Genomic DNA, 18874 nt, shown 5'->3' with positions numbered 1-18874 from the left:
CGTTCTTCAATGCAGAAATATGAAAAATATTTTAGCTGATGCAGCAGAAATGTGATGATATGAAGCAAATGTAAAACAGAGGGATTACAACAATCTGGACAACTAGGAACATTATGTCACTGATACCAGTGCCTGGAAATTTCTTTCTTTATTACACTGTGATGTCTTGTAATAACATCAAGAATATGGAGAACATTCTTCAACATGCACGCATTGCTTCCATTAGTGTAGCAAACTGAAATAACCAAGATAACATTGCTACTTTAAGTCCCTTTAGTAATCTATCTAATCCTACTTTAAGCAGTTATCTTTTTAGAAAAGACCCTTGAAAAAGAATTGATACTGAAACAAAAAGTGTTGTAAAAACACATCACTAGCAGTAAGAAAAAAAAAACCAACAAAGAGCTGCATCGATACCAAGCTTATTTGCTTGGCCAACACCATGAAACTACTAGAAATTAATTTGTAAGCTTAAAACATATGTTACTAAATAGTGACTAAAGAGGCTTTCAAGTCAAATTGCATCTAATACATCTTTCATGGGCATGGATCTCATTACCTATTTGAAATATGGAAAGCCATCCATATTTAAACAATAGCTACATATATGTTACTGCTAAACAACAAAACCTCTTGGAACTCTTTCACTGTCAGTTCATCAATGCTGGATAAAAACTGGATGTTTCTCCATCATTGTGTAATTATATCCATACTGTAGGCAGTGATGCGTGAAAGCCTCAAGGAACTCATCATTTACCCATCAGCAGAAGTTATTATCAAGGTATTTTGAGAGTTAGCCAACAGCTCTCTCCAAAAGCAGAGATGCGAAGAATCAAAAGAGAAATCATTAGAGCAATGGCCAAAGAAAATGATCTTTTGATAGCTCTTTAAGTGTTCATGTCTTTTTTCCTTTTCTTCCTTCCTTCCTTTCTTCTAGTCTCCTTGGCATCTTTTCCCACCTTTCTACCCCCTCTGCCTCACTTCATCTAACTTGCTTTCCAAATCCCTGACCAAACACACAATCCATTCACTGAAATCAATGATTAGTTAACTCTAAAAAGTCCCATTATTTGTCTGCCATGAACACTCAGAAAGACAACACTATCTCATGAAGAAATCACTCTGGAGATGACCTCAACAGAACATTTAAAAACGCCATTTAAAAATTAAAAAGTAAAAGGCCAGCACCATAAAAACACTGTACTCTTCAATCCAATCCAGACAATAGAGTAGCAGGGTCCTCACAGTCTGCTGCAGCTGACACGTAACGAATAGACTAGAATGCTGAGGTCCAAGACGTCCTGCTGAAGTAACGGTCACATTAAGGGACCATCACAAACAGGCATGCTGCTTTGGGCAAACTTGACCTGTGAATCAGAAGTCTAAAAATGAAAGATACCATGTCCCATAGGTCCATATTTGCTTCCTCCAACTTCACATGTGATCAAAAGCACCTTACAATCCTTCTCCCTTTCATAGAAGCCTGATTACTTAAATACATAATTATACAAAACATTTCAAGTTTAAAAACACACAGAAATTAACCTGCATTGTCTTAGTAGAGAATACAGAGTACTACTACAGAGTACTATTTTCACTTACAAAGTGCAATAGGAATGAAGCATCTACCTGATCCAGATTAGGATTTTTGTGGAATGACGACATCTGGAAATACTGTGCCAGAACTCTACCTCCACTCTTTCTGTTTCAGTGTCCCACAAAAGGAAGAACATTATCTTTATGTGTGACCCCAAGGTCTGGTAATGAAATGCCCTTGGAATAACCCAACCAAAAGGGGGATTTACTTAGTTAATACTGGCAATTTTAGGATATCTTTAATACTTCAGGTGTTAAGTGTTTTTCATTTATTTTGGTGACTTAAAAAAAATGAAAAAGGACAAAATAGAACTGCATGAACTAGTAATTTTTTGCAAGTTATGCATGCCAGTGTGAATCAAAATAAAAAGGGTGGGACAGCAGGAGACAGAGGGATGGCTGGGATGAATGTGTGTGCAGCTGGTACACGGTCACTCTGTTGTTCCATCTTTTTACAGGACAGAAGAATATTTCACAGCTATGGAAAACAGAACATCCATTTGTAGATCTGTTATTCTGTCCTCCTAAAGACACAGCAAAAACAATCAACTAGCACAAGTGCACATGCACACAAACCTGCACACCCAAGGAGCACCACTGGAAGACTAGAAAACTCTGGTTGACTGCCTGTGACAACAGGATGCCTTGAATCCCAAAAACTATCTTTAGCTCAGTGAACTACCTAAAAGAATTACTGGTTTTTGTTTTGAAGTCCTAATATTTAAAGCAAAACACATTTTCTACGTTTTCTCTGCAATGTCATCTTTCCAAAAACACTGAAATGCCTCCTCTGAAAGTGCTCTTTTTCTGTTGCAACATATGGTACCCCATCCAGAGAGTCACAAGATATTTTGTTTCTAATTGATTAAATTGCCTGAGTCCCAGACAGGATTTGCACAGGGATTGCAACTGCAACTGCTTGTTTTTCATGAATTTCTCAAAGTAACAGGTAGCTAGGGCAGTCACCTCCGCAGTCCCAGCTACCAAGTGGTCAACAAAAAGCCTCTTCAGAAGCATCAAATTTGAAACTTCAAAGTCACCAACTCTTGTGATTTTATTACATGGCCAGGAGTATTCTGAGGGTTTTTTCTTAAACCTCTTTGTTGCAATTAGGGGATCAAGAGAAAGTGTTATGTCTTCTAGTGTTATGGATACTAAGACTTTGTCAATTCTGATGTGTCAAATCTCACAATATAAATAAACAGAACCCAAATTCACCACCTTTACAATCTTAATATAATAAGCTACATCAGGTCATGGGTGTTTCTGATGGAAAAAGTGGGTTTTTTGACTCTCAACTTCTCACTGCTTGCACTGGCAGTACTAGAACTTGTTACTCCAGCATCAAAGTAATTCACAGGTTAAAGCTTGCAGGCTGCTCATTCACCAAGAATTACAAGACAGACATGACAGGAAACAAGAATATTAAATCAGGAAAAAATTAAAAATTTCTGCCTGCACCATCTGCGTGAATATTTTATATCAACGTAAAATGGCTTTTGCATGGACATAAAAGCCTATATGGCTGACTATTTCTGATTTTTCTTCAACCTAGCACTCCCACATTTTAAGATACTATAACTGCTGCATTTATGGGACAAGTTTCACATGCCAGTCAAAGTTGTTACTAAAAGTATGTGAAGTACCGGCAGTATTTCTGAACATTAGCGAAGCGTATAAAAATCTGGACTCCGGATTCAAATTTCAGGCCCTATCTCATTCTTGGTAAAGAAATTAAGACTGTAGAAATTATTACTTGAACTCTTCTGATCTTACTGCACACCAGTATGTTTTGCCTGATTAAAATAACTGAAAAGAAACCCTAGGAGGGATAGATTTCTCTTCTAAAATGGAATCAATGTAATAAAATTATTGGTTTTATTTATTATGAGAAATTCATCACTCTGTGCTAGAAAAAAGATCAGTTAAGAACTGCCTGTTTGTATTACAAAGGCAATTTCTTATACTCTCAAGTTATTTTACTGCTATGCAGAAACACTTTTTCATTTTTCAGTTAACTAAAAAGCTGAGCAGTCAACTAATCCATTCTCTTTACTTACCATGCTGGCTGCTCGAAGCATCGCCTACTCCATACAGAGTGTCAGATCCAGATTCTGGCTCTATCTCCATTAGGGACTGGTAAATCAGCCAGTGCAAATCCAGAATTGCTAATGACAGAAACAGTAGATTTCAGTTCCCACTTTCCAGATACAATGTATGTCAAAAGATAGTTTATACACTCAAATCCAGTGAAAGAAAACAGTTTTGACATTTTTGTTTGTGCTGGTAGGTTTTTAAATCTTAATTAAGTCCACATAAGAATAAATTCAGTGACAGTCATTAGGTACTCAGTATATTAAATTTACAGCTGGGTAGACAGCAGAAAACATACATTAAGCACAATATTGAGAACTACCTCTCCAACAGCTTAAGTCTGTTAGATTTTGTCAAACTGGAGATACAGTTGACAAGTGAGAATATACAATTCACTTAGGTTTCTCCTTGTGTTTTTCAAGTTCTGTTGAACTGCTGCACAAACTTAAAGCAGTGACTTTTCTAATAAACAAAGAATCATGTGTCACAGCTTCAAAGAAATATTTCACTGTAGATTCTATTTCATCTGGTACTGTACTTCAAGTAATTATTGTTGAGTATTTACAATTCTGACATCAGCTATTATCCTTGACAGGGGAAAAAAAGAAAACTGTTGCTATAAAAATATATACAGAAACCAAATACTGGGTGAGATTTTTACAAACAAATTTCAGCGAGATTTAAAGGTTCTTGGCTTCTTAGAAGTACTAACACATTCAGCAGTTTCCAGGGACTTTAGCGGATTTATCAATACTTCAGAAATCAATCATTAATTAGGATCACAAATCAGTATTTAGAAGGATGATTTTTATGGTTCTATTTTTTGAAGACAGAGCTTGCTTTATTCCCTTGATTAAAGAATCCTTCCTTGAATAGTCAGAAGCCACCAGCTGGGGGCAGGGGAGGGCAGTAAACAACTTTCACTCTTTGAAGGCTGAATATTACATTATAAAAGTATATTTGGTAATCACAAAAACACCTCAGCAACTAAAAAAAGGTATTTGCTACTACTTTTAGGGTATAACACTTGCACTTTTGCTGTAATTTATGAAGTTGGAAAACTAGCTACCTGGTTTTAGATTACTGCGTACACATATTAATCGAGGGAAATACATAATGAAATTGGCTCTTCCCCACACTACGTACACAGGAGTTAACTGTTTTCCTCTCCATTTCTCCAGTTAACTCAGATAAGTTGGTAGCAGAACTTGATGGGATTTGGTGGTTTCTGATGCCAGCCCAGATCTCCAGACCATGACTATTCACAGATGATCATGAAAAGAACAACAAATAAATAGTCAGTATGTCACAATTATATATTAATTATCTCTTACTGTTACTGTGTCACAATATTACAAGTTCAGGTAAAGTTTTTAAGTCAAAGTATAAAACACTTTTACTGTACTACTACTTCAAAAAGGCAACAGAACTCTCTATTTTGGCCAGCAGCATTAAATAAAGGAAAATAAATGGCTGACGACGACGACGGGTAAAATTAAGAAGAACGTTAAAAATTACAACTCTAGCAAAAGAAAATCTCAACCAAATCAGAGTCAATTGTAGCTTTATCTGTTATATCTTTCGTAGCATTTGTGGTGGGTTGGCCTCAGTGGACTGCCACATGCCCACCCAGCTGTACTCTCACACCCTCTCCTCAACAGGACAGTGGGAAGAAAAATCAGATGAAAATGCTTGTGGGTCAAGATAAAGACAGAGAGATCATTCACTGATTACCACCATGGGCAAAACAGGCTCAGGGAAAATTATTTGTTGCAAACTAAAATAGGCTTGGATAGTGAGAAACAAAGACAAATGAAAACAGTACCTTCCCCCCCACCTCACGCCCTTTCTGCCCAGCCTCAACCTCACCCCTTTATTCTCAACTCCTCTACCTCCCCCAAGTGGTACAGGAGGATGGGGAATGGGGGATTGTGGTCAGTCCATAATGGTCCCTCCCCCTGCTGCTCCTTCCTACTCCCTTTTTCCTCTGCTCCAGCACAGGTCCTCCACAAGCCACAGTTCCTGTCAGGAGAACCTGCTCCTGCGTGGGCTTTCCACAGGCTGCAGTTCCTTCAGGAAATACCCACCTGCTCTGGCGTGGGGTTCTCCATGGGCTGCAGCATGAATATCTGTTCCACTGCAGTCCTCTTCCTGGGCTGTACAGAAACACCCGCTCCACCATGGCTTCTTCCAAAACTTCCACAGCCTGCAGGAGAAATAACTGCTTTGACACCTGGTGAACCTCCTTCCTCCTCCTCCTCTCACCTTTGTCTCCGCAGGATTGTTTCTTGCACTTCCCCCCCCCCCCCCCACCCCGTTGTACAGTGGTTTACCCTTTCTTAAATATGTTTTCACAGAGGCACCACCAGCTTTGCTGATGGGCACAGCTTTGGCCAGCAGCAGGTCCGTTGTGGAGCCACCAGCTTTGCTGATGGGCACAGCTTTGGCCAGCAGCAGGTCCGTTGTGGAGCCAGCAGGAACCAGCTGTGTCCAGCACAGGGCAGCCCCTGGCATCTTCCAACAGAGGCCACATGTGCAGCCCCCCCATTACCAATACCTCGCCACATAAACCTAATACAGCATTAAAAGTTACTTCAGTTAAAATATTATTCAGAGGGAAAAATCCATGAGGAGTAAATTTTTTTGCTCATAATTTTATCTTTATGTTATTTAAGAACAAACTCAGTACAGCAGGTTCTTGTATTAGGCACCTGTAAAATTTATTCTTTCGTTGTTTCAGGGAACAGGAGAAAGTGAAGGAAACAATTATAATCTTGACTCTCTCCTGACATAACTACTGTAAAATTGAAAGCAAGCATATGTTCAGGGTAAAGTAATACAAATGCAGCTCAACAACTAAACAGTTCACTTATATAGGTAGAAACCACTTGAAGCTTTGATAGCTAAATTTGTTGCAAAGTTCCAACAGAAAGCTAGCAAAAAGCATACAGTTGAAATGCAGTATCTCCAATCCTTATGAAGGTGAATGTCTCTCAAGACAGAGCAAATAATATCATCTGTACTTGGCTTGGACAACCCTGACATTAAAGCCAACCTGTCTTTCCAGAAGGATGGAAAGAAGATATACATTCATTGCTTTAATGAAGGCGGTTTCTTCACAAAAGCTAAGCTATCGTTCTGCCTGAAATACTTATCTAGACATTTACTTTAAACTGAAGTCCTGTGAATAACCTTGACTTCCACAAAAATGCATTTTAAAGATTTTAAAAACAACTAAGTTTTAGAGATAAACAGGAATATCATGCTTTCTTAATACAGAATGTAAATGATTGCACTGCTGAGAAAAGGGAAAATTAAGTCTTCTAAGTACCCAATGAACAGGAGTGGAACAAATTTTCTCTCTTCAAATATATCCTTATAGTAATCTGAAGAGAATACTTCCATGATTGTGTAGCGATTTCTTCAAGACCTATTCAATTCCTTATTGTTTAGCTTACAGAGCCAGAAAAAAGGGCCTGTTAAAGTTAACATCTGCTAACTAATCATGAAACAGACCATCACAACATTTTATAGGGTTTGAACATAGCTATGAATTTTGATTACTATCAACTCTGACTGGATTAAAGAAGAACTTTACTGTGAGACTTATGAAACCTACAAAAACTTATTCCTTTATAGGAAATGCTTCTAAAAGTAAACATGTACATTCTGGGTTCAAAAAATATGACCTAGCATTACAAGTATATCTAATATTAAAGACAGAAATAAATCAATCGGGTGAATTATATTTTTCTGATTTTTTGATTAAATATTTCAATTTTAGAGTGTTAACATCCTACAATGTGCAAATATTCTTAAGATGGGCTGCTGCACAGATCTATTGTTCTGAGTTCCATTCCGTTATGTTTTGCTGCTTGACACTATGAGTACAGACATATATGCTGTATTTCAAGTTTTTCTGGATGATTTCCTTTGAGGTGATACATTCATATCTGAGTGAGGCAACACAGAAATTTGCTTACAAGCATCTCTTGACCAGCTGCACTCAAGCTGGAACTACTATATTCTGTGTAAACAGTCTCCTTATGCACAAGTCAATTGGATTAGAAAAGCTTTCTATTAAGCCATTGAGTCCATATCTTTGCATTATGATGGGATTCATTTCTGCTCTGTGCTTAACAAATTATAACCTGCTGAGCAATTCCTTACTGTTTCCAACGACATAATTTAAACTAAGTGGGATTACTCTCTTACAACACACGCATACTGTGCATGCACATACAGAGTTTGTTGCTTCTGCTATCTTTCCAACTCTTTAATTCCAAAATACTTGCACTTTAAAATTTAAAATCCACATTATTAAACCACCAAAAGTCTCCCTCATCGCAAGAATAAAAATCCATTATAAGAACATTCGATACCTCACTGTAGTTCTGCATTTAATTGGAATGAACAGCTCCCTCCCTTCAGGAAAGGTCTCAGTCAAATAGTGATCCCCCTTGCTGCAGAGAACCATGCATTCTAGGAGAACTGAGTACTCGGAGGATGCTGAACACTATAGTCAGATCATATTAATCAAAAGAGGGACAACCAAGGCATTATGTCAAAGACTTGTTAATAACTGGAGAGCATAATGAATGTACGTACTAGCAGGGCAGCCATTGATCCACAGTCCATCACAGATGTCACCAGAACAATTAACTATAGCACCCTGTTCATTGAATACGTCATTTCTCCACTGCCCCTTTAAACCGAAATACACATGGATTTTAAATTTGGACAACACCACAGCTAAATTATAAAGAAGGGATTATTTCAGCCAATTTTCAATAGCAAAGTGGGTGGTCCTCAAGGCTTTTTATAAATACCCTTCCAACATTTGTGTGAAAAGTTGAATAGGAGACCACACAACAACCAAGGATTATGTGGCACTCCTCTAAAGGGGAAAGGGGGAGAATCAAACATTTCTTGCCCAAGGTTTGTTACTGTGGGATACTATTATGTGAGGTCCTTCAGTTCATATATTACATCGCATTAAATTACATGGCAAGAATGAATAACTGCTTTGTCACATACAGAATAACACATTATTTTACTTTTTAAAGATTGTGAAAAGTGAAAAAGTGTACCAAATTCAATTCCAAAAAGCTTCGGTTATTTAAATCTGGACTGCAGTTCACCCAAGTTATACCCTTTACATGAAAGTTTAAAGATTCTTCAGGCTGCAAAGCCAAATACCACAGAAGCTTAGGTATGAGCCAATTAAAGTTTCTAGCAACGTTAAACTTGCACACGTAATTGTGCAGTTTAGTATTACGTCATGATGAATGTGCAGTTTTTCTAGTGTACCCTTTCCTACTGACTACGGTATAATCCTGAGATGATTAGTTCACAGCCACAATTTTACTAACATTAACTGATAGCAGAGTCAACCGATTCCTCTTTGCGGTCCTATACTAAGGGAGGATAGGAAAATTTGTCAGACCTTGTGCAGGTATTTGCTGACAGGCCAAGGAAGGTCACAATCAGGAATACTGGTGTTAGTTTCAGATGCGAGAAGAAAGTGTAGTATTGTATATTGTAGTATGCACTTTTATTCCAAGATACATGTAAAAACCATCTTGAAGCATAGAGCTAGCACTGAAAATCAGTCTGAATTGTCCAGTATTATTGAAAGAGTTTAAAGTCGAAACTGCTAAAGAAATAATCAGACAATGGTCAAAGTACAGCCAAAAGTCCAGGTACAGGAAGTAAAACAACTTAGTAACAAATCTCACTTGTTTTATGTGGTACTAAATCCTGTTTAGCCATCAGACAACATTCTTTCAATGTTAGAGGACTAGAGGAACTAGACAAGGAACTAGAGAATATTTAAAATCTAAAGTGATCATTCTTCTATCAAGTTGGATATCTGGCTTTTCATGTGATAACAGTAGTTATCAAATAAAGTGCTACTATAATTCTAAAATGTCTGTGAACCCAGCTGAAACTCCAGATGGATTTAGCAGCTAAAGTTCTAGCACTTTGTTTACACCTTTAGCAATTACAGAAGTAAGCTAGAAGACAAAAGCAAAGACAAAGCAGCTCTTTGGAAATATGCTTCAGATACTACTTGCTTTGGTCTACTCCTTCCATCACTTTAAAGCACACGATGCTATCCTGAGCAGCTATCCCAAGGAGAGCAGTACTGTTGGTAACTAATGGACACAAGCTTCAAGCTCCATTGGCACTTTCACAACCTCCTCTGCCTACTGGAAGAGACCTTTACAACAGCAGTCAGCTAGTTGTACTCCTGAGTGCACATAACTGTAAGGTGGTTTAGAAAAAACCCACTGTAACTGGAATTGTATCTAAATTCTGTACTGAAATCACAGGGGCCTTCATCTTGCATCGCTGTATGTAAACATGCAATAGGATTCTGCTGTGTATTGCTTCCTCCAGGGAAGGAAAAAGGACAGGGGGTATAAAATATGCAACCTTTCTCGGTGGTGCCTTATCACTACCTGTAAAGGCATTGTGCTTGCTTTCAATCAATTCTGATGATTGCCTACTATTAATGTCACTCATTCTCTTAAGTAATTAAGCCACCTCTTTCTTAGATGTGCCTTTGTCTCTTTCTGGCACATTTCCTTGTCTAATCCTCTTTTCCAGATGGCATAAGGACGAGAGATAAGTGTTGCTAAAAGTTGCTTAGCAATGCAACACATGCAAGGTTTGGAAATGCTGACGTCCACATAAGCACTATCTATACATCACACATTTATGCAGAGAAACAAAGGCGTGAACAACCAGAGTGACATAGGGGCCTCCAGAAAAAGAGCTACCAGTTAGTACACAAACAAAGGGGAGCAGGAAATGGAGAAAAAGCAAAAGCTACAAGCTTCCAGTGATGGCCTGTATTATGCTGTGGGTTTTTTTGTTTGTGTTCGGTTTTGGTTTTAAACTAGAACAGGAAATTCTGGTTTAAACAAAACAAAATCCTTGAGTTTTAGTAAGGTCCTGTATTTTCTGTGATTCAGACATACAATGCAGTAGACAAAGACACTGCAACCTACTAAGAGACCAAAACAAACATAAAGAAGTTCATGAAGAACAGCAACTGATGAAGGCAAAGTTGTTTATCACTACCTAGATATCAACCACAGAAATCCTCGTATCCTAAGAACCAGCAATAAGGAATTCATTCTGCTAACTGCACAGCGTAATTGTGGATTGTTTCTAAACTCTAAAGTAAATGTGTTTATATAGAATTTATTTAAACCACAAATTAAATGCTACAGGTAATAAACAAGAACATTTAGTACACGAACAGTAACAATTTCACAAGGTCACATTACCATATTAATTCGTTTCTGCAACAGCCTACTGAAATAGGTTAACATGACTCATTTTGTGTTTAAAAAAACTGAGATGTTAGGTATTTATTCATCATGGGTGACAACTCTGAAACAACTAGTTCTAAGAAAACAACTAAACAGTAGTAAATTAACTACAGAAATTCACATATAGCTTTACTCAGGGTAGTCTCTTATTAAGCACGATTTTCAAACACTAGCTTTGATGGATATAAATTTTATCAATTTTGAATAAACAACATTTTTAATGTTAGCTACTCCCAGCATTGTGTGGCAGGGCAAAGTGTTCAAAGACATCTGTTTATGAATATTGAAAATGATGTTGTAAACAGGTCATAAGTACTTACAGGTTTTTTTATTTTAGGAAGCAATTTCCAGTTAATCAATGAGGTTTCCATTTTTCAATTAGTGGCTATTACACTTCTTATTGCAATTAATTCTGTTTATTTCAAATTCACACTTGCCTGCTTCTACACTCAACTCGCCTGCCTCTAACAGTATATGATTTCCACATGCTCTAATTTGGGCTTTTATCCATCATTTTCATTATTTGGCTTCAACTATTCATCAAACTTATTTGCATGGGCCTGATCTTAAATATTATGTTAAAATTACTTATCAGATTTGAGTAATGACTGAACCATGCCTTCCTTTATAAAAATCTTTGGTATTATAGCATACAGCCTCAGCTGACATTAATTTAGACAAACACATCTATATTTAAATACACAGAGTTACTCCAGTATATCCTGACCACTCATCTGGCTGAATACGTTCAGATAGTTCATGCTACCTGGCCTGGTTTTAGAACTTGGGAGAATCTATGCCTATTCCAAGAACCATAGTCTCAAATGTAAATCAGTTTATGTCAAAAGACACACAAAGTTTTATTTCCTCCTCAGACTTCAAAGAGTTTCTATACAACATTTCAGAAAGTTATTGACACTGAAATGGTTTTAATAAAAGCAAATACACTGGCTTTATATATAAAGGGCAATAACAACTTTTCAATATTTCTGATCCTTGAATAAGGAAATAAAGTATTAATATAATTTTAAATCAAGACATATTAGAGAATAATGTTTTGCTGGCATTTTTTATACAGGAATGTGTGATCTGACAGACTACCTTATTCTCAAATCAGCATGCACTTCAGAATAAGTCCAAACCCTCAATTCTGCAGGCACTTTAGCACCCATTTTAAACACAAGTTTCCTCCCCGATTAGTTTTTTCATGGGTTTATTTCTGGTCTGATAATTTTTATCAAAACCTTACTTTATCCTTCTCTGAAGGCCTTTCATTACCTGCCTTCTAAAGTGAAGGTAAGAAGCAAAGCCCTGATGATTTCTCTGTTAGGCTGAGTCAGGAAAGCATTCAACAATGTTTCTCTTTAGAGAGACAGACCACCATGACACAAGATTTTCAACAAATCCTCAGTGTAAGACGCTGTATATTATGGCAAAATCTAGATAAACTACAGAAGCAGTAGGTTGGTGGGGTTTTGGTTTTGTTTTACCTCCCCCTGCCCCCCCCCCCCCTTACTGGTCTTTAGTCTTACACTAAGACTGCTAATCACATCTTCCCACTCTCTCCTTGTCACATCTTACTGTCAAGCATCAGAACTATGTATCAGCTAAAGATCACTAAAAAACATTCAAAAGGCAGTGAAATACACAGATTATGCATTCAGAAACATGTTCAGCACACTTCCCGGTCACTACTGGGACACTAACTTCTAAAAAGTACTAGAGCTATGAGTGATGCAGTAGGCAGTGGTCCTAGCAATCAAAATAATAGGTCAAGCAATCAAAATAACAGAGCTCAACATTTACTAGTGGGGAGACTCACTCATGGCCTTTATATCAGCAATAGCTTTCTTTATATTTTTATATCATATGTCATTATATTGTAATTATAATCATAATCAAGATTTGGACAGATTTACTGAATCTTCAAATTTCATATTATCCACTAGTGTGCAGTATAATTCCAAGCAACTGAAATTCCAGTAATTTAAATAATTTGCCTCAGAAGTAAAATGATGACTCTTCCAAACAGGTAACTCCAATGGATTCGAGGGGGGATGGGGAACACGAGCCTGCAGGTGAAGAAGCCCATAAGGCTTGCCACCTGCTCAGTGTGGCTAACAGGTGTACCAAGCAGCAGGCCTTCCTCTGGGAAAGGCGACAAACTACACACAGCCAAAACACACAAAGAAGCAGCAACAGGGACAGAATGGAACACAGCATCTGCTTACTGGGACTTACGCAGCAGCCAGAAATGAGAAATCACAGAAAGGAAACACTTTCATGAAGAAAATGAGTGTTTTACTTCATTAACCTCTGCAAACTTCATTTACATGTCATTGTTTTCTTTCATTCTCAAATGCATGCATGAAAATGCATGAAAGAAAACCAGACAGACCGCCACAGGTCACTGGATTTTTTTTTTTTTGTTTTGCTTTGCTTTTTTCATTTTTAATCAGCAGCTTTTCAGGGGCTTTGTTTCATTACATGTTCCCCAGTGTTCAGTTATAGTTTCTAGCTTGCATCTCTCAACAACATTCTAGGCCAACATGAAATCAGTTTTATGGTTAAGCAATAGGTAAATCGGAGTTGCTTGTTATTATTGGACTCAACTGTTGATATAATTATTGCTTTTTTACTGGACATTTAATCAACCTGAATCTCTGAAGGTTTGCAGACTACAATATGCTACTAATTGACAGCATCCACTTGCTAAAAATTTATCACTTGCAAAAGACTGCTCTAAAAATCTAGCACTGACATACTGGTATAAACTTAATAAATACTGTGTACACAAACTCAATGGTTAAACAATCACATAGTTTTTGTCAATTTTTCATTGACAGCAACAGATCATTAAAGTAGGTGCTAGGTTCTGCCAGTTACTCGTACTGTGTCAAAACCGGCTGCTCAAGAAACAAGCAGCACTGAAAATTTTATATCCATTAAGTTCATGATTACTCTTCGCAAAGTATATTATTGTCAGCTTTCTAATCTGAAGGGAAAGAACTGACCAGGCATACTATAAACTCTGTCAGAGAATTGACTTAAGATGTGAGACAGTGCTTGGGGCAGAAAGGAGAATAATATTTATAGTACCACCACTCAGGGGAACAGCTCTACAAGCAGCATGCTGAAAGAGACTAAAATTGCAGAAACAAGTGGCTAAATCATTCACCTCTAAGGTGTAGGTCACAGGTATGTCTTAGACCCTTTCCAGAAAGCTTGTTAGCTCTTTTATAATTCTATGGTAACAGGTTAAAAAATAACCTTAACCTATTATTTTGCCGGAAAAAAAACCATTTATATGCTTTTATTGTTTTATGTTAAGTTTTGTAATTTGAAAGCAGTATATGCTGAATGAAGACTTGCATTAAACAGTTGTCTCTTAGGTTTGATTTAGTATTTGCATTTTATGCAGAAAACAATTGACAGATACTGTCAGGATTTTTTTTTTTTGGCCGAAGTATCTTGTCACATTTGAGCACATATCCATTGTAAACTTATATACAGTACTAAATGCTTACAACCCTACACACAGACCAGTTACTGAACAAGTGTAAGCCTGCAGAATTTACTAATTCAGTCTCAAAACCGATGCTAGAGAGACACCCAGTGGTACAAAACTGTGTGTACACACATGCGCACACATATATATATATATATATAAAATAACCTGTCTTCAATGTCTTGAGAAGCTATTACAACACCATTTTTGTTTAACAGTGTTTAGGTTATAGTGAAACAAATGCACAGCACTTGTACATATTTTTATGTCATCTGTTTCTTTATCTAGCAAGTATTTATTTATTGTCCTACTGATCTTAATTCCCAATTTTCGTATGTCCATGGAATAATACATAAAGATTTTTAAACTGTATTCGGTAATTAAGTTCAGATTAACAGATTTAACTAGAAATTTCTAATGTATATTTAGAAGAAACCTAGGGGTGCTGACAGCTGAAAAAAACACCAAACAACAAAACCAAAAAACCAAACCCTTAACTGGAAAGCCAAGATACCTCCTTATGTATATACCAATAGCAGACTGAACTGCAAAATATCTAAGCGCTTAACGCTCTGTTTTAACTACATAAACAGTATTCAGTAGAATTTTGGTTGTGATTTTGTGTCCATAGGAAAATCTGTCAGTTGGCTTGACATGTAGTAAGGTTACATGGAATAGCTACTGCATAGACAAGGGAATTGCTACTCCAAAGATCTTACTATTCAGTGGTACTGCAAGCACTGGCACTACTCAGTAACTTGACTTCAGTGCAAATACCTTAACATGGAGCTTGGCAGGGAGTCTAAATTGGTTACATTTGAGTCAATTAAGAAATTATTTGCAAACCTGAGAAACTACCTAAACTCTGTCTTAAAGACATGCCAGATCCCAACTGTTTTAGTCCTACTAGACTGAAACTGAGTAAAAACCAGAACAGTATTACTTCAACTTTCATGAGCCCCCAAATTCATTCCAACTCTTCCAAAGGCTGCATCCAATCAGTTAGCACAGAGGCTGTTAAAGTACCAAATTCTCATATGATGTAAGTGTTACAGTCAACCAAGCCATACCATCTCTGAATTTGGCCCAAGAACGAGTCCCAGAATTCACCTGTAACCTTTTTCATTTAAGCATATTTTAAAATGTATATAATTCCTAAATATGAAAAAGTGACTAGAAGTAAGAGAGCTGGACATGAAACTTTTCCTAATTAACAACTCATTCTTTTTGAAACCTAATCAATTGTATAGAGGCAATTCATTTAAGGCAACAGTTCCATTTCCCATGCTTTGTTACTAAACTATTTGTATAACTGTGACAGTGCCAGTTGTTTTCTGAATCTTAACATCTTACAGCCTCTTCCCTTGTAGATTATAGCCATAACAGCTTTTTTTCCATATCTAAATTTTACTAAACATTACTTTTCCAAAATACTTACTCAACCATTACTCAGCATTTTATAGCTCTTATTTTTGAAACAAAAACTAATTTTCACAGATTAACTCAACATAAGGCGAGAATAAGAGCTTAGTTTCCTGGCTTTCAGTAGACAAACGCCATCTTTGAAAAATCAAATTAAATAATTGTATTTATGCAGCATAAACAGGTCTATTCAGTCTTGACAGAGTAAATTTTAAATAAAGCTTACTCAAAGTGTCTATCTTACCTTCTCTCATTCCGTAGAACTCTCCTTCATATTTCCCACCATCTTTATATTGCAAGACTTTGTATCCATGGAGCTTCCCAAACACAAACTGACTGGAAAACGTGTTCCCTTGAACCAAATAGATGAAGAAGTTAAATACAGAAAGAAACAACAATCTGTCAAACATGGTTTAATTTTTTTAATGTATTTAAGGTTCACCAGTAAGTGATATTTTACTTACAGAGCACAAATAGAATACATTCTAAAAGCCTAGAAGTTTACAATTAATAACCACTTTTTTTATTAATGCTGTCTAATAAAGACTATAAATGTGCTCATTCAGGCTTTATTTCAAAACTAATAATCCTTCTGGTCTTTAAAACTGACAGTGATATGTTAAAAAGAAAAGATTCATAGTGTGTTCTTTTATGGTTAAGGAATGTATAAAAGTACTTGAATTTCATAGTCACCTTAACAGCTTTTTGATGGCATGTACTCATTCAAATCTTCTGTGTCAAAGCCTGAAACATCAGCTGCTTAGCACGAGGAGTACTGTACTGTGAATTTCCTGATGTATGTGTGGTCTTAGAACAACAGATAACTACTTTTCTGTCAAGTATTTACCTGATCTATTTATATAATACACTGTATTTCTTGTGGTCACCCTTTATTTTCTGTCAGCCTTATTGACTATTGGACTTAGGCAGGTGGAGAAATCACCGACTCACCTGTACAGGAATAAACAGAAACAGGAGAAATTATTTTCTGGAGCAACTCACTGGGACAGTTCTTCAATCAAAGAACTTTCTTCTGCTCAGGATACTATGGGAGAGTGAATTCACTGAAATGTTCCCTTGGTAAATCATGCACAAGATACACCTCCATAATGGATAGTTTATTCAAATTCTTTAAGTCCTTTAACATCTTTGGCCTGATCTTGTGGAACACTTCATATAAACACAAGTCTGCATGTGTGTGCATCTTTGAAGGACTGAGACATTATCAAAAATTGATGATACGTGTTTCTGCTTTCTACCATTAAACACATTTGATTAGCTTTCTGAGATGACTAAAAGTTAACCCAGCCTAAACTGGGAGGCCAACAAGGAAACATGAAAACCATACTCTCCAATAAACATCATGGAAGTCTGACAAGTTGGGCTAAATCAGTTTAGCTGCTATATTCATGTTTCAGAATTTAAGGGGATAGGGATTTTTTTTTTTTTTAAAGGTGTGTAATATTTATAGGCTCACCTGTCAATGCCCAATATTGAAATCCATTCCCTATAATTTCTCCATAGACAAACTTGCCCTCAGAGTAACTTCCATCTTTAAAGAACAGCTTATCCTAACCTAGAAAATAAAACAATACTTCTAACCCCTTTTAAGCCAAATGTCCACCTCTGTTTTCAACTGCAGTCAAAAGTTGAAAGTCTCACATTTTTCTCCTTTATATGATTAAATTCGTATCTATGCATTGTCAGCACCTTCACATGCTTTAGACTTCAGATTTACTATTTTAGCATCCAAACATTGACTCCAACTGAAAGGATTTACAAAGTATTTACAAGGCAGAAATCTTAAATCTGTTAAATGAAATTTTTCCCTCTTGGCTCTAATAGAACAGAATGGAATCACAGTTATTAAAATTCTTGAAGCCAAGGATCTGACTCCCACAGCAGTTTGTAAGCTCTACAGCTATGCTAGTCTTACAGGGAATGATAATTTACTGTATTTTGTAAAAAGGGGGGGAATGTGTTTAACTTCTTGCTCTGTCTTATAGCATGCAAAAGGTTTAAAGACTACAAACCACTCTATTTTGCAAAAAAAAAAAAAAAAAAAAAAGTGAAAAGGATTGTTGCAAGCTCAATTAATTTATGCTCCTCAGGTCAGAACCCTGAGTGCACCCAACAGGCCCTAATTTCTCTGACAAGACCCACCTGAGGCCTCCACACACACCCCTGCCTGTCGTGTTTAAATAAAGACAACTGAAATTATTTAAGCAACCCAGAAAGACTAGACTGAACATTGAGTAAGTCAAAAGTAAAAAGTGCTCATTTTACTCTGGAATACCTATTTTATAACTTCAGTATAAACAACATTCAGGTGAAGATAAATATATTGCTTTGCTTACTATTTATATTCACCTTACATTGTAAGCGGAACCCAGGCTCTTAAATATTTAAAGGTCATTATAAGCGCTACAGGCTACACACAAACAGCCAGAAGCTAAAACGTTAGCGACTACGCGACCTTTGCATAAACCAAAAGTGTAGAAAATAAAGCCAACCCATAAGAGGAAAAGCGTTTGTATTTACGTTAGCCTACACCCAGAAGCGCGGGCTTAAGCGTCTCCTCGTCTTAACAAGAGACCGGACTTGGCGGCCGTAGGAGACTCCTCCTCGCCCCTCCAGGCTGAGGCGGCCCCGCGGCGGGGTCTGCCCGGAGAAGGCTCGTTCCCACACGCACCGCTCGAGGAGAGGCGGGAAAATGAGAAGATGGCAGAGCCTGGGCCCGGCCCCTCCCGCGCTCCCCCTCAGCCGCCGCGCGCGCGCAGGCGCAGGCACCGCCCACCCCAGAGCCTCCTCGCGCTCATTGGCTGCGCGGGAAGAGGGGCGGGGCGCTCCCTGAGGGCAGCAGAGCGGCCGCGCTGGGCGTCCCCGGTCCTCGCTGGCTGCGTCCCGCCCG

General features: G+C 37.4%; 1 long non-coding RNA gene across 5 annotated transcripts in view; it reads right to left on the bottom strand.

Moving 5' to 3' along the window:
• Nucleotides 1-18694, bottom strand: part of LOC141933516 (uncharacterized) — a 52114-nt gene extending 33420 nt beyond the window's left edge. For 2 of the 5 annotated variants that reach the window (XR_012626102.1, XR_012626104.1), the window contains exons 1-6: nt 18505-18694; nt 16657-16914; nt 16208-16315; nt 5778-5896; nt 4837-4948; nt 3657-3764 (exon numbers count right to left, since the gene is read on the bottom strand). This is a non-coding gene — a long non-coding RNA (uncharacterized LOC141933516). Of the gene's footprint in view, nt 1-3656; nt 3765-4836; nt 4949-5777; nt 5897-16207; nt 16316-16656; nt 17009-18504 lie in introns of all 5 variants that reach the window. The other 3 variants (XR_012626103.1, XR_012626105.1, XR_012626106.1) reach the window with 3 other exon arrangements.
• Nucleotides 18695-18874: the final 180 nt, after the last annotated feature.

Source organism: Strix aluco, chromosome 22 (genome assembly GCF_031877795.1).
Source record: "Strix aluco isolate bStrAlu1 chromosome 22, bStrAlu1.hap1, whole genome shotgun sequence".
NCBI classification, from domain to species: domain Eukaryota; kingdom Metazoa; phylum Chordata; class Aves; order Strigiformes; family Strigidae; genus Strix; species Strix aluco.
Note: the sequence above shows the minus strand (reverse complement) of the source record. Positions and strands in the feature narration are given on the sequence as shown.